This window comes from Ceratotherium simum, chromosome 37, assembly GCF_057802395.1.
Source record: "Ceratotherium simum simum isolate JZ-2026a chromosome 37, ASM5780239v1, whole genome shotgun sequence".
Lineage (NCBI taxonomy): Eukaryota > Metazoa > Chordata > Mammalia > Perissodactyla > Rhinocerotidae > Ceratotherium > Ceratotherium simum.
Window position 1 is genome coordinate 19,087,996 of NC_141936.1, and position 16,956 is coordinate 19,104,951.

Here is a 16,956-nt window from a genome sequence, read left to right on the forward strand (position 1 = left end):
GGAGGTTTTTAAGAAACGTAAGCATCCAAATGCTGTTGGATCCTGGTTGACTTTTTTATTACTACCTATGAGAAGGATGTGTGTGTGATAGTTGAAGAGGGTGGGGCATAGCAGAGAAGAAAAGACACAGAGACTGTGGAAAAGGAGGATTTCTTTATAAAAGAGCCCTATAATGACTATGCCCTGGTGGCATAGTCATTAAGTTCACATGCTCCACTTCAACGGCCCAGGGTTCACGGGTTTGGATCCCGGGCATGGACCTACACACCGCTCATCAAGCCATGCTGTGGCGGCATCTCATATACAAAATAGAGGAAGATTGGCACAGATGTTAGCTCAAGGCCAATCTTTCTCACCAAAAAGAAAAGAAAAGGGCCCTATATTGAGTTAGAATCTTTTGTCTCTCTTCTTAGTAATATTTCTCCTTCTCCTCGTGCAAGATCCATGTCTGATGAGGCCCAAGACTAATAATTATTATCCAGAGAATCTCACCTGTTTGGAAGTCCATGAAATGGACTCTTTCTAAACAGCATCAGAATGAGTGTATATTCTAGAATATATCCCTACAAGAAAGTAAATATAACCACTTTCTGGTTATTTACAAACCCAAGGAATGAAAATTATTTCGTTTTAAGTTGACATCTTTCCAGGTCAGGACTTCACTAAGCCCAAAGCAGAGTAAATATTTTTATTCCACTGACCAGCTGTCAAACCAGAAGGGAGGGCACAGCCCTCCATGGTGGAAGTGTGTCTGGGTCATCTTCTCAAGAGGTGGGGTGGCACTTTGGCTGGCTGGACAGCTTACCAGTGAGACCACACAGAAAGTTCAAATCACCTATGGAAACTCCACAGGCTGCAGCCCCTAAGCACTCTTCAGTGAGGAGTGGGTGAGCACAGTGTGGACTTCAGGGCTAGGTACACCCAAGCTTAACTCCTCATTTCCTTGCTGACTCGGTGATGTTGATCAAGTCAGCATCTACAAAATGGAGTTGAAAATATTCCCAAGGCAGCTGTGAGAATTGCATGCTATAGCTTATGACTGTCTGTCTGAAACATAGGAGTTCAAACATATCATCCCCACCCAGGGAATTTGCACCTAGGTGTAACCATGTTTATAAAACAGAGGGTGCCTTATCAGCGGAGGTTCATGATGGGACAACACCTTAAAACTCCTGTCAATAACCTTCAGTTTTCAGCAGATAGCAATATCCTGCTTCTATCCTCTCAAGTCCTAGAGAAGACCTTACTACCTCCCTCTGAAAGGCAACCCCGCCAACGCAAATGGCAGCTCTTTTATGGATTATCAGGGCAACCTGGGAGAGTCGCTGTTCCTTCTCCCAGTTACATTAACACACCTAGAGGTGGATTTATCATGAAGTTAGCAAAGCTTAAGCTTCAGGGCCCTTTAATTGCAATGGCCCATTCCAATGCCTTAGACCCAACGTAGAATTTATAATATATATATTCATTTTCTTAAAGAGAGCCTCCCAAATTGTATAAGTTCTGGACCCTTAAAAATATGGATCTGCTCCTGGACTCACCATAATGTTAGTGGCTTCATTATCTTACAGCTAAAGAAATGAAAGACCTGAGATGGTCAGGAATAAGACCTGAGCTTCTTTGCTGCAGCCTCAAGCTCAAAGCTTCTACTTCAGTTTCCTGCCTTACACAGGCACCGTCTCCACCTTGGGTCACACCTCCCTCCTTTGCCCACCCCCCCAGACTGTAAAACCTAATTAGAAAGAAGCAAAGTGGGGATTCTGAAACCCCACATCTTACCAATAACCTCAACCTAGAAGCTCATATTTTCTCAGTATAAGTGGTTGATAATTTTCATTTAAGTATAAATATGAAATTTGGTCCCAGACTAAAGCCAACCCTGATAATTATACAGTTGCAAATTATTGTATTAACAAAAAAGGTCTAAATTATCTCCTTCCAGCATTTAATGAATTCAGCCGCTTAATGAATTCCCCAAATGCACTGCCTTTCCCCATTCCTCTTTCCCCTCGCAACAGTGGAATTGTGCGGCTGCTGGAAAGCGGAATGGTTCCCATGCCATCCTTACAGAGTACGATTTATTTGCCAAAGAGAACATTGAAAAAAAGAGAGACTAAATTGTCTTTGATCAGTGGGAATTAGTTGCAAATGCTCAATAAAAATAAAAGCTGGGTTTGACTCTTAGTATGGTTAGGACTTCAATGATGCAATCACCCAAATTTAGAATGTATAAGATTGCTTTGTTCAGCTCCTCCAGCTCGGTTCCCATGTAAATGTTTGCTCTCAGGGCAAAAACATGAAGCATCTGGATGGAATCTATTCTGGCTTCAGGAAGACAAAATGCCAACCCTGTAGAAAAAGTGTCCATCTTTAAATTACACTCAAATCCAAGCAGATTGCGCCCTAACCGAAGTCTGTTTCTCTACGTCTTTATAAACGACATGATTTAAATCATCTGTGTGCTGATTCTTTTTTTTCCTATTCTTCACCATCTTTTGGAGCAAATGTGGTGCTTGTTAACATGAGGAATTGAGAGTTTGTTACCATTTTCCATGGTCTTGACATTTGGGAACATTTGTAATCAATAAAGGCAGACACAAGGAAACAAATTTGATAACTATTTTTAAGGACTAAAGATAGAATATTGAAACAGGATTCAAAAGAAGTGCCCTTACCCCAAATCTAATAAATCTGTAGCTTGAAATTTTTGATTAACTATCTGTGATGTCATCCAACCTCCTTCTGCATATTTAGGAGAGCTTCTTCTCATTCATACTTGCCCACAGTACCACACAATACCATACTATTCAGGGGCCAGTAACAAATTATCTCACTAATGTCCGTTAATTCTATTCGGGACTTGGAAATGACAGCCAGCTAGTCCTCAGCAAAATCGTAACACAGGGCCTGGTCTATGCGCCACTATCTTTCTTTTCTGTATGGCCATTGTCTTCCATTTCTTCACTAGTAGAAATGCCCAATTGTTCCTTTGCCGTGTGGTTGCACGGGCTGGCCCATCACAGCTGCATAATCTGCTGCACTGGACAGTATCTCCTGTTTAAGCTATTTCCTCATGCCTCTCTCCACATCAACATCTCTCTGTCCAATGTCTGACCTCACAAAGTCATGACCTAAAAAGGACCTCTCATCTACACCCAGCTGTGCTGGTGGAACTGGTTTATCCCAGCTCTGTGTCATCATGGAAAAATCCCCACTCAGCATGTAATGATGGATTCTGAAGGAATATGGTGATCCTTTCAGATAAAGTCCCCCCCCCATCAGGGATCCATAACATAAATAGCGCCTTAACCCAAAGAAAAGGAGGAAGGGTACCTAGCAGAGTCCCAGGAGGCAGAAAATCATTGGCACTTCTCAAGTCACACCTCCCAGGAGGCTCCCTCTGTCTAAACTTTTCACAGAATACAGCAATTAGGACTACAAACGTATGATATTATTATTTAATTAGAGAAGACTTTTCTAAACAGTTTTCCAGAGTTCTGCAGTGCCTGAAAATATTGAGTAACAGCATCAGAAACAACCTGGAAAGAGGAAGAAGATGGGGAGTTGCAGTGTGGAGCTGTGAGCATCCCACCCTAGCATCAATCTTGAGGGTCAACTTCTACCTTATTTATAAATTGGGATTTAGTCACAAATTATTTGTAAAGAAGTATCCTGATAAACCATCTGGATTACCCTACTTAGATAGGCTCATGAAATTCATAAAAAACAAGAGGAAACCTAATTCCTCTCTCTCTTTCTGGTCAGTACAGTTCCTCTGATAGTATCCATTTTGTACTGGTTCTAGAAGTGGTCTGATACTAGAGAGACAGTCTTCTTTCTCTAAGCTAAGAGGGGCAGCGTTTTGGAAACTCTTTATATGCAAAACATTCCTGTTTCTTTCTGGAAAGCTGCAGGGACTGTGGTTCCAGCTATAGGTATATATAACTAGAGCCAGGGATAGAAAAATCAGACGCACAGACCTATTACAGCATCTAACGTTAAAATTTAATCATGATAGATGTGAAATGATTCTGATCATCACAGGATATAAGCTAACCTCAAGAAGGCAGAAATATTATTTTAAAATCAATTTTTAAAAACCATCCTGGTAGAGATCCTATGAGATTATTTTTGCTCCCATGACACCCATAAAGGTGAAAGCAGCTTCCATACCATATCTCTGTATCTTTGATGCTCACGTGAAGTAGAGTCTATGTGGAATTACCTAGATTGTCATTTACTATATTCATCCGCAGCTTACCTATGATGGGTGCTGAATATAGAAACCAAAGAAGGAAGGAAGTCATTTGACAATATTGGTGTCTAAGGTCCCTGGGCCAGATGTCATCATTAAACTTAAAAATAACCCAACTCTATCTAAAATCCATATTAAAAAGACTGTAAATCCTCTTTTCTCAGTTGTGGAACTTGGAAGCCTGGAGGTGGAGTGGATCAAGATAAAACTGTGCTAGCTGCTTCTGTGGTAGAAAACATTTATTCCACTCCCATTTGTGTGGGTGAAACATACTCTGGAACATGTTTCTTAGCACATTCTGCCTACTCTCCATCTTTGCCCCTTTCTTCAGGAAATAGACTCTTCTAGTGGTCCCTAATGTGATGAAAATGCAGACTTGGGTATGTGCATTATTTCTTAGTATTAGACAACACATGACGAAAAATGTAGAAAATGTTTTAAAGAAGCTATATCATCTCCAAAGAGAAATTAAAATACAGTAAATTACCATTTAGCCGGCTTGCAAACAATTACAAAAACAGAAACCAAAAGCAGTTTTGCACATTTTTCATTCTTTTTTGAGAAAGAGACAAATGACAAGCAAACAAGCTGTCATCAGGCATGTATTCAATGCCCAGAGATTGCCTCAGGCTCTATGGTGGCTGGGTCCCATCTTCTGCATCATCCAGGTTCCTTATTAGTCTGGGATGTGTCTGTGTTCAGAGTGCTGGACCCCAGGTCCTTCTAGACCTCAGATTCAATATATGCAGAACAATTTTAGTTGTTTATTTTTTTAAGTCTTTGAAATTTAGAAGTCCACATAGGTAAGCACAGATAACTATAATCTTCTGATAACGTATATGTTGCTGTCTATCATAGATTACACCATCAACCAAATGTCTAAGGGCTAAGTTTTCTCCTCATCTACAGAAGGATCTGCCACCTGATGTTGGGGGTGTTGAGAGGCAGGTTTTGGGAACCTCTCTTCTTCCTAGAACAAACACCCAGTGGCAGAGGAGTAATTACCCATAGAGAAATCTAGGTGTTTGGGGCGAAGGGACAGATTCTGGCAAAGCTTTGGGTCCCTTGGGACCACACATTTACCATCAGAGCCCCTCAATCTCTGTCCTCTAGAGTTCACTTCTGGTGGGTGAGGTTCTTTAATGGCTATTCAACTTTTACTTTTGAGGGGGAGAGCTGGTTTTCCATTCTAAAAAATTATATTCTTCTCTCTTTATGATCAAATGAAGGTATTATCCTGAAAGTAACATATCATTTTAACTTTAATTGGAATCGCATTTCATGTCACAGTTTTTGCTTCACTTCATCCAGTTTTTCCTTTAACTGGAGGGGATTCGTTACTCGCACTCACTTAGAACAGAGATGACTAACACCAGTATACCTCCAAAGGTTTCTTCCAAACACATTTTAAAGTTCCTTTTACTAGCCATCATAGGCTGGGTTCCCTGGGAAACAGACTAAGATATTTGCATGGAGAAGGTTTATTGGGGAGTGCACTCATGAATAGCACTGACGAGGGGTGAAGGAAGCAGGACCCGGCAGAGGGAGAGGTTGAACTGTGATCCAGTTGCAAGAGAGAACTCAGGCCATCCTATGAGGAGCTCTGGGGGTGGAATGGTCCTTCCGAATCGTTCCACCTAAGGCAAATGTCCTGGGTTCTGTAGCCCCCACATCAACCAGTCTATGGATGTGGTTTGCCTCCATGGACAAAACAACTTCCCTCAAGTGGAGAACAATTCCTGAAGAGAGACTCCGAGTGGACCATCAGTGGCTAACCTTCCTGCAAACTGGAGAATGAGTCCTTGGTTCTGAAGAGGAATTGGGTGGCGTAGCACAGCATTTACTACATTCTATTCTTTGCATGCATTTGCCTCTTAGAGAGAGCTCATCCTATCTAAAAATGGCTGTTCCCAAATAGGAATGGTCTCTTTTCGTAGAGAAACTTAGAATTGGCAGGTTAATGGGACAAACTACAGCCCCACAACTGCAGCTGGTTTTTGAACTGCAACCAGTACTCCTCTTCTCCCTCCTTACCACCCATTCTAGATGCCTCTCATCCTTGATTGGTACCTCTTTTGGTCTTGGTAACTTACCTGGTGGAGTAAACCAGACTCTCATCCTTGAGGGTTCCGAGCTCCTGTTAACATGCCCTTCTCATGCCTGGACATTTGTCCAAGTACTGTGAAAATGGGTAAGGGTGTGCCAAGTCACTCCCCAGTGGGTCATCCAGTGCCAAACAAATTCTTCCCTGCTCTCATTTGTAACAATAGTCTTACCTTTTTTGGATAGTCAGGGTTGGTTATCCCCACCAGGCTGGTGACTCTGTTCCTTGCCTGCTGGCCTTTTGGCACGAGGATCTTAAAGTGATTGATTGGCAGCCATAGTGTTAAGTTTAATGGGACACACTCTCTGTCACCTGGTAGAAGTGCTCCACCTCTGTGACTCAGGAATTTCAAAACCTACAGAGCCTAGAGTTGTGGGAGCAAGAAATTCGCCAAGGAATCACTGAGTGTGATGATAGTAGGGCCACTCTTACTTCCACTCTTTGGTTCCTGGACTAAGTGTGCCTCCTCTTTGGGACACAGTGCCATATAATAATCATTGATTTAGAGTGTATATTTAGAGGCTCCCCCTTCCTTGCAGAGAATCATCTTTAATCATGATACCTCATCTCGGCCTTCAAAGGATCATTCTATCACTCTATCAGGCCATCAGGTTTTGGATGATACGGTTTATAATAGGACTAGTGGATTCCATGGCCATGTGCCTACTGCCACATCTCCTTTCCTGTACAGCAGGTCCCTTGGTCTGATGCAATGTTATGCAAGATTCTATGCCACTGGATCAAGGCGTCTGAGACCTTAATGATGCTGGCTGAAACCCTGTGGGAGGGAAAGGCACAGTGATACCCAAAAATATCAGTTTATTTTCTTCAAAATAAATATCTGCAATTTTGAAAGCAAAAGGGGTCAAATCTAATCAAATTCCTACCAAATGGCTAATTGGTTTCCTCAAAGAATGATGCTTCCTCCACAGATTCCTTGTCCCCAGTCCTTCCCTTTCTGTCCCTTGACCAACCAACCAAGTGCCTTTCCTACTACATATACCTCTAATACCATGAGATCTCCTGGATCATATACTTGGATTAAAGGCTGGACCTGCTGCAGAGCCCTGTTCTGACTGCTCTGTGTCACAGTCAAAAATGGTAGCTTTGGGGGCCGGCCCCGTGGCTTGGCGGTTAAGTGCGTGCGCTCTGCTACTGGCGGCCTTGTTCGGATCGGGCGCACACCGACGCACCGCTTCTCCTATGCTGAGGCCATGCTGAGGCCGCATCCCACATACAGCAACTAGAAGGATGTGCAACTATGACATACAACTATCTACTGGGGCTTTGGGGGAAAAAAAGGAGGAGGATTAGGCAATGGATGTTAGCTCAGAGCCCGTCTTCCTCAGCAAAAAGAGGAGGATTAGCATGGATGTTAGCTCAGGGCTGATCATCCTCACAAAAAAAAAAAAAAAAAATGGTAGCTTTTCGTGTTGCTTGTCAATCAATTAGAGAACAAGCTAAGGAACCAATGGGGCAGTTCTTCAGACTACCAAGTATATCCATGTCAATTATCATTCAGGGACCAAAGGTAAATGACTCCCTCTCATGGACCCAGAAGACCTGAGCCAAAATTCCCTATATTGCTTGGTCCTCATAAGTCTCACCCTATCCTGTTAATTCAGATCCTATGTCCCAAAGTCCTTAAAATGTCTTGATATTCTTCTATCCTCACTATATAGGTGAATATAGTTGTCTTTGAGGAAGCCTTGGAATAATCATTACTGAACATGCTTGCCATGATGTCACAGGGTCCTTCCTTGTGAGAACTCAACATCTCCCTCTTTTCAATCTGGGAACTGGCTCCATTATGGAAACTGGTCAACAGATGACGACTTTTGATCGGAGCGGTTGCCTTCTACCTATTGGTCATCCACCCTTTCTTTCTTTTGTTGTACAGACTGAGCACTACCCTTGCTGGCTGACAATTTATCCTGTACAAGCAAATACCAAGTTCTACCCACCATCTCCATAACCCTTTTTAGGTCAGGCCCGCTGGTTCCACTTAGACCTTGCCCATCATTATAATAAATGCACCCACTTTGCTTCTGCCAGTGAAGCACCAACAGCTGGCATCTCTTTTTACAGAATTACATCATCTACACTGTTATCAGGGAGTCCAATGCTATAACCCCATCTCCCTAAATCAGTGCTGATCTACAAAGGACAGCCCCTTTTGTCCTTCTTAAGAATCCTATTGCTTCTCTCATTAGGACATTGCTTACTGTTTTAGTAAATAAAGTGTCCTGAGGGTCTCCCATTGAATATAGTCAATTAGTGGGTTTTCTGGCCATATGTGTAAATCCACTATAGCAAGCCCAGTTCCCTGAGATTTTGATCTCTTCCTCTACACAAAAGTTCTGGCGTTTCTACTTCACTTACTGTGGGCCAACACTTCTTCTGTATTTTCAAGGGCCAACCCGAGGTTAGAATAACATCTCCTGAGACCTTGCCAGTGGTAAATTCTGTATCACAGGAGGGTGTTCCCATAACAATAAACTCTACTTATCCAAGTTACAGTTTTTCTTCCTTGATCCAACACCCTCAGGAACCAGTCCTATGTATGTTCTTCCAAGCAGTGTGCTCACACCCTCCTTGGATATCTCAGCTCAGCCTGCCATAACAAAATACTGGGTGGTTTAAACAACAGAAATTTATTTTCTCACAGTTCTGGAGGCTAGAATGTCCAACAACAGTTGCCAGCCAATTCAGGTCCGGGTGAGAATTCTCTTCCTGACTGGCAGATGGCTACCTTCTTGCTGTGCCCTCATGTGGTGGAGAGAGAGCTCTGGGGTCTTTTCCTCTTATAAGGACACCAGTCCTATCAGAGTCAGGCCCCACCCTTACAACCTCATTTAACCTTTATCACCTCCTCACAGGCCCTATCTCCAAATATAGTCACATTGGTGATTAGGGCTTCCACTTATGGATTTTAGGGGGACACAAACATTCAGTCCATAACACTGGGTTCTTGTCTAAGGATCAAATACTGTACTTGGGAAAGTGCTACCATATCAATAACTGTTATCCAAATTTATATTCTGCCCTGCTGTAATATAATAGGAACTATATTTGGTCTTTGTCCCTGGTTCCTGGCACAGACCTCCTAAAACCCTTATAATTTCCTGAGTAATAGGGATATCTTTTATTATTCATAAGATCCCTTTTTAAGTACATCTGAATTTATGCTAAGAAGATGACTTAAGGTGGAGCCCTCAGATAGCATCAAGACAGGGCTATTTACCAGAAAGACCAAGTGATTAAAGGTTTGGAACTTTCAGCCCCACCCACTGACCTCCAGGAAGAGGAAGGGAGTGGGGGGGCTCACAATTAAGCTCTATAAAAACTCTCCAACAGCAAGATTTCATGAGCTTCCAGGTTGGTGAACACATTGAGATGCTTGGAGGGTAGTGTGCCCAGAAAGGGCATGAAAGGTCCACTTACCCACTCCAACCCCATACCTTAACCTATGTGTCTCTTCCATCAGGCTGTTTCTGTTCCCGAGTTGTTTCCTTTTATAATAAATTGGTAAATGTAAGTAAATGTTCCTTTGAGTTCTATAAGCCATTCTAGCAAATTATCAAACTCGAGGAGGGAGTTCTTGGAACCTTGGATTTATAGCTCGTCAGCCGGAAGTATGAGTGACAACCAGGATTTGTCATTGGCATCTGAAATGGGGACAGCCTTATGGAACTGAGCCCTTAACCTATGGAGTCTATGCTAACTCTGGATAGTTACTGTCTGAATTGAGTTAAATTTGTAGGACACTCAGTCGGTGTCCACTGAGAACTGGAGAATTGCTTGGCATGGGAAAATCTCCCAAACATCTGGTGTCAGAAGTATTGAGAGTAGAGGAGAAAGATGGAGTTTCCCTTACCCCTGCCTTCTCCTGCAATCAGTGCTGTGCATTCTCTCTTGGTTCTGCCAGGATATGCTGACTAACTTTTACAGCTCCTTGGGGTATAGACACTTTCCTCCTTTGGTAGGCTAAGCACGTTCCCAGCTGGCTTATGAAGTTATTGGTCTGATAGCCAGGAGAGGATGTGAAAATAGAATGAAGAGTTTCTTGTTGCCTTGCAGGCAGAATCTTCTGTATCATCTTCAAGCAAGTAGTAAGAACCAGCCTTTACCAGGAAGGAGTGGCCCACTCCTACAGGCCCACAGTGCTCATGGGAAAACAGGGATTTTTGAGTGCATCAACTTAGGTGTATTCATTCCACATCACAGGGCCTCACTCCTTCAAATCAGAGCCCTGATGCAGACATAGAAGGTCACCCATGGCTGAGAACCCAACCTTCTGTGGAGCTCTGCTGCTCTCACAATTAAGTCCTGAGCCTAATCTTTAGTTTTTCATGCCTTGGCTATAGAAGATTAGAATCACTTTATATGCTCCCAAGAAGATGGTTACAGGCTGAATTGTGTCCCCTCAAAATTCATGTGTTGAAGTCTTAACACCCAGTACCTCTGAATATGACTGTATTTGGAGACAGAATTTTTAAAGAGGTAATTAAGTTAAAATGAGATCATTAGCGTGGGCCCTAACCCAATATGACTGATGCCCTTTTAAGAAGAGGAAATTTGGACACAGCCATGTGTAGAGGGAGAACATCATGTGAGTATGAAGAAGGTCATCTACATGTCAAGGAGAGAGCCTGGAACAGATCCTTCCCTCACAGTCCACAGAAGGAACCAATCCTGTTGACACCTTGATTTTGGACTTCTAGTCTCTGGAACTGTGAGAAAATAAATTTCTGTTGTTTAAGCCACCTAGTCTGTGATACCTTGTTATAGAAGCCCCAGCAAATGAATGCAGAGGGCCTCTGGTCTTCACGCTTCACCTACTTTTTTCATCACTTGTGATGAATCATTCTTAGCCTTTTACCATCCTTCTCCAATGCAACAGTGGCCCCCAGGAATAGTCATGCAACACCATGGTCCCTATAATTACCATTTCGTTTAAATCTTGCAAATGCAATTGCTTCTGCTGGTGAGTAACAAGCTCCAAAATCCCATTTTAGAGTCTTCCTAGGACCGCTTTAGTTGTCAACTGCCACGGGTCAAGTTCAACAGGAAAAAGATTATAAACACCTGAGATTTGCATACAGGAGGTTTATTCAGAAGTGTTCTTAGGAACCACACCTGTGAGGAATGAGGAAGGATGATGGGGCAGAGGAGAATGTTGGTGTGTGATGCAGTTACAGCAGGAGCTTCTAGAACTAAAGAGTGGCCCTAGGCACCTTAGTGGTGCATCACTGGATCTATTGGTCTACCTCATGGGCCAAGCCACTTTTCTTACCCTATTTCCAAACAAAAAGTATCCATTCCACTGTTCTTTCCTGTAATAGAATCTTCTGTCTCATAGGAAACACTTGGCAGTCCTGGGCAATAGGATCATGAAGTGCTATGCATTCTTCTAGGCAAGGAAAGGAAACGAATTCTACTCCCACCTGCGGAGTTACACTGCCAACTCCAGCCCCAAAAGATGGTCATGGGAATCTTGCTGCAGAAGAAAGAAAGATGGGGGTGGGGTGGGGGGAGGAGAAGAAAGAGGAGGAGGAGGAGGCGATAGCTTAGATTTTCAGTAGGTCACACCACTATCTCTGTATAGATTATCACGAGGAAATATAGCACCACATTTCTGATTTCTTCCAACAATATTGTAGTGTGCCTAGAAGACTGGTGCCTGGAGCATCTGTCTGGTTTACCCATCCGCAACCTGGATCTGGATCCTCCCACACAGTGGATGGTTGTTTTGCTATAAGCTTGGCTTCTGATATCTTACATTTCTCATACTTGGTGTTTTTTACTCTTTTTCCTTTTCCACATACCTCAAGAAAGCAACAAGTAGAAGTAAACAATATCAAAACTTGTTTCCACTTTTAGGAATTTAGAGGTGTCAGAGTTTCTTTGAGGCACCCAACATTTTTCACTTGTTCCCAAGACAGCACGTAGCTCCCTTAATACTTCCTAGAATTAGCATACTTCCCCGCAAATTGTTATCCAAAATTGTTTCAGGGTAAACTCACTCATTTCTTCCAAAGCTTGACAATATCTTAAATTCTTCATATTCCACAGCTTCATTGAACATAAAGGAATATATAAAAATTAAAATCCAGTCATGGTCCTGGAACCCCCAAATCTTCTAGCCCTTAACTCATTTCCCTTATTTTTCACTCATTCAGTTTACCTATAGTAAGCAGAATGTTAAGTCTGTCTCAATATCTCAATTCTTTGGAAGAACTAGAACTTATTGCATATATTTCAAGCAGGCAAAAAAGTACCACAAAGACTTGCAGTAGATTGTTAGACCCTAAAAGCAGGGTCAGTTTTTGTAATTTAGGTAGGAACAATAAGAAGTACATAATTTTGTTTTAATATGCCAAAAGATAATTGATTCTAATATTGTAAAAATTACATCATTATGTTTTTGTGTTCCTAATAGCATACAGTTAATAGAAAAATGCTTCATTCCAGCTGTTTTGGAGACTGTAAAGTACAAAAGGTTTCCTACAAGTATTTGTGAAACCATTTGATCTACAAATTACCAGGCAAAATATTTTACCATGTCTACTAGTGTTGGAAGCAGAGTTTTTTTTTAAAGTCTTATTGAAAATGTGTTTCTTCTTAAGCAACAGTACAAATATAAATACGAAATAAAACTGCATTGAATGCAGTAGAATGCCCTGGGTTATTTGCTCCTTTGTCAAACATTTAATAAACAACAACACTGTGCCAGGCACTGAGTGGAAAGACGTTAAAAGATGCCAGTGACTCATTTGCTCACTTTCAGAAGCTTACCATCTTACACCGAGGAAAAGCACATTTGATTATAGCAGGGGGTTACTGAGGCGTTAGCAGTGTTTTAGTTATGAACCTCTTGACAAGGACCAAAAAAAGTGAGTAGTATTACTATATTTTAGAAACTTGCTCATTTAAATTTCTATCTGACCCTCACTACAACTTGATGAAACAGACATTATTATTTTTATTAAGTTTACCTGAGATTATTATTTTTATTAAGTTTACCTGAGATCATGTAGCTTGTAAGTGGCTTAAATCCAACTCTATCTCCCAAGTATCTGCTCTTTATACAATACAGGAGTTGGTAAACCGCAACCTATGGGCCAAATCTGGCCCACTGCCTAATGTTGTAAATAAAGTTTTATTGGAACACAGCCATGTCTATTCATTTATATATTGTCTCTGGCTGCTTTCACTTTATAATAGTAGAGTTGAGCAGCCACAGCAGAGACAATATCACCCACAAAGCTGAAAATATTTACTGTCTGGCCCTTTACAGAAAAGGTTTGCTGACTTCTCCAAGAGACATTTGGCAATGTCTGGAGATATTTTTGTTGCCCCAACTTGGGGGTGCTATTGGCATCCTACTGGGTGGAGGCCACGGATGCTGCTAAACAATCTACTATGCACAGGACAACCCTCCATAACAAAGAGTTAATTATTTGGCCCAAAATGTCAATAGTGCTGAGGCTGAGAAACATTGCCATCCCAAATCCTCTATTTAATGAAATTTGCATAGTCCCATTACATAACTTCATGAAACGTACAATTTTAATTCTGTGGGACTGGCTAAATATTTGCATATTTAATATATGTTATTATACCAATGAGTTGAACACTGACTAGAATTTTCAAAATATTTGTCTCTTCCAAAAAGTAAATTTGCAGGTTATAAGTTTGATACTATTGCATTATGCAAATATAATTGAAAAATAGACTATCTAAAGAATTCTGTGTAAAGATAGCTGACTGAACACAATCATCTATTTTTATATATTCTCAAAAGCCAACTAAGATGACAGTAAAGAAATTTTCTTGAAGTTATAACCCTACAAGAACAGGAAATATGGCAGAGGACATCATCACAATACTTTGGAAGCTGCAGAGCAGATGAAACAGTGGTAAATGATAGCAGACCTAAGAAACTGAATTCTAAAATGGTAGTGAGGAAAGCTGAGAACCAAACAGACTTTCACTAAAGAATTCTCCAAAGCCTGGGGAATTGGCAAAACAAATTCCTTTGGAAAGAGGGCTGAAGCGAACGCTGAAAGTACAGAGGTTTGGTTTAAAGTCTGTTAAAGGAACAATCAAAGGCTCAGATCCTCTCCCTCATTTTGTGCAAATGGGTCATTGTTTCTCTCCCACCCTGCAAAAGGGTGAAAGCAGAGGTTCTTTGGAGTGACACACCCTAGACCATGAGCAGGTGGGAAATTTTGAACTGAGAACACAGGAGTTAAGGGAACAAATGCATACAGGATGCTGAGACCTCACCCGGAACTCCATACCTCAATCCCACTCAACTCTCACATGCTGGTAGAAATAGGAATAAATATTACAAACATTAAACAAGAAGAGAGACATACTTTTAAAAATTCAAGAAAAAAGACTTTCTGAGAAATTTAAAATTTTAGAGCAGAAATGAAAATTTCACTAGCAGATTTGAAAGATGAAGTTGAACAGAGCAAAGGAAAAAGACATACAAGTAATAAGTAAGTTAGAAGACAAGTTCAAAAGATTCAATATGTGATTAGTAAGATTTCCAGGGAGAGAACACAAAGAAAACAGGGATGAAAAAATCAGCAGTAAAATAATCCAGGAGTGTTGAATTCCCAGGACAACGGATGATAGGCCAAGCAAAGTACAGAGTTATACATTTCAGATTGGGATAAAGAGATGATCCAAAAAGCCTAGAGAAAAGGTAAACATAAAAATCAAGGTACATAAGAAGGTCAGAAATGGATTTTGGGTTTCTCAACGGCTGGAAGCTAGAAGGTAGAGCCATGCCTTTGAATCCTAAAGCAAAATTGTTACCAACCTTGTGTTCCATATGAAGGAAAATTCTCATCAGTTGTTATTAAAATATTTTCATACATCAAGATCACAAAAAACTTAACCTCCCATGAACCCTCTCTTAGGAAGCACCTGTCCTTCAACCAAACAAGATAAAAAACCAAGAAAGTAGAAGACATGGGTATCGTTGGCTGGTTTGGCCAGAAAGCAGAGCCTGAGGCAAGTAGTGTTTTATTAGGAAGTGTGATCCTAGGAGAAGGAATGAAGGGTGTGGGGAGCAAATTAGGGAAAGAGGAAGAGGTATTTTTCAGGATATCCATCTTGAGAAGAAATGGTGAATCATTTGTCATTTAGTTCCTGTCTAATGTTGGTCAAAGTGTCTCCCGAGGGTGCCAACTCTTCTGCCCTTTCAGGGGCACCTGCATGAGCACCAAGTGGCCACAGGTGTCGGAGAAGCTCAGGACCAGAAGCGAGAAGCATCAGTGCAGGTCTAAGCTGAGCTGCCCCAAGGCTACTCCTTCCTAAAGTTGGTTGGAGTACTCACAGAACTGATTGTCACAGAGTGGCTGGATTAAGAAAGAGATGAGGTGGAGAGAAGTGGTGCAAAAGAGATGTGGGAACGTTAGGCTTTGCATTAATATTTCCAGTTATCCTCTCCTTCCAAGCACACATTTCTCCATACCCTTGCAGCTAGCATGGCTGTGTGATTTGGTCATGTGGCCAATGGAGTATGAGCATAAGACACTAGTACACTTCTAGGCTGGAGTACTTAAGAGTTGGTGCACAATTCTCCATGCTTTCATCCCCTGCCTCCACAGTCATGAAAATACATGTAATTGTGGTGGCACCATAAAGTCATCTGAGATGCTGATCCAACAAAGAGGAGAACTGTTCTAGAAAGTCAGCCAGAGTCATCCAGACCTGCGGAGAACTTTGTGCAAGAGATAAACATCTTTTGACACAGGAAGCTACTCATATTTTGGTACTAGACTGAAATGAGACACAGGAAAAAAGAAAATCCGCCATAGGAAAGAGATGACTTCAATTCCCAGGGTAATAGTCAAGGATATCTTGGGATGATAGTTAAGTGACATGCATAAAGGGCACCCTGTTCACATGGGAGAAAGTCAGGAGCCTCCAGGAAAAAACATCTTCAGAAAGAAGAAATTGACAGAATATCTAGTGAGTGTGAATTCTTAAGAAGAGAATTAGACAATCAGCAAAGATTTTGAGGTTAAATTCCTAATCAATATAGAGAAAACTAACAGATATTAAAACAAGTGATTCTTAACTACAAGAAAGTAGTTTTATAGTAAGGGAAAAGTTATTATATTTGCCATGGGGTTCTACTATAAATAGCATTTACTTAGTCATAAATATATAAACCCTGCATATTGACCTAAGAAAACACAGCTATTTTAGAGAAATGGTAGAATAAGAAGTATATATACAAATGAAAGAGACAGTGAAAGAGTTTTTTTAGTGAATTAATTTTCCAGAGTGGGAAGTAAATATAAAATGACTAAAATTGAAAAAAACTTTAAAAATATCAACTCAAGAAAATTATTTAGAAACATGAAGGTAAATACCAAAATAATTATCTAGAAGAGTTGAAAGTGATTGTCTCTAAGGTGGGAAAAATGTGAAGAGGTAGATAGGATTGTGCTGTTTTCCATAACAAATTTTGTAGAACTATTTGACTGTAAACTATTTGCTTATATAAGTTAAAATAATAAAATGAATACAAATCAACACACTTTCTTTTAGCTGTGATTCTGTTATTTTA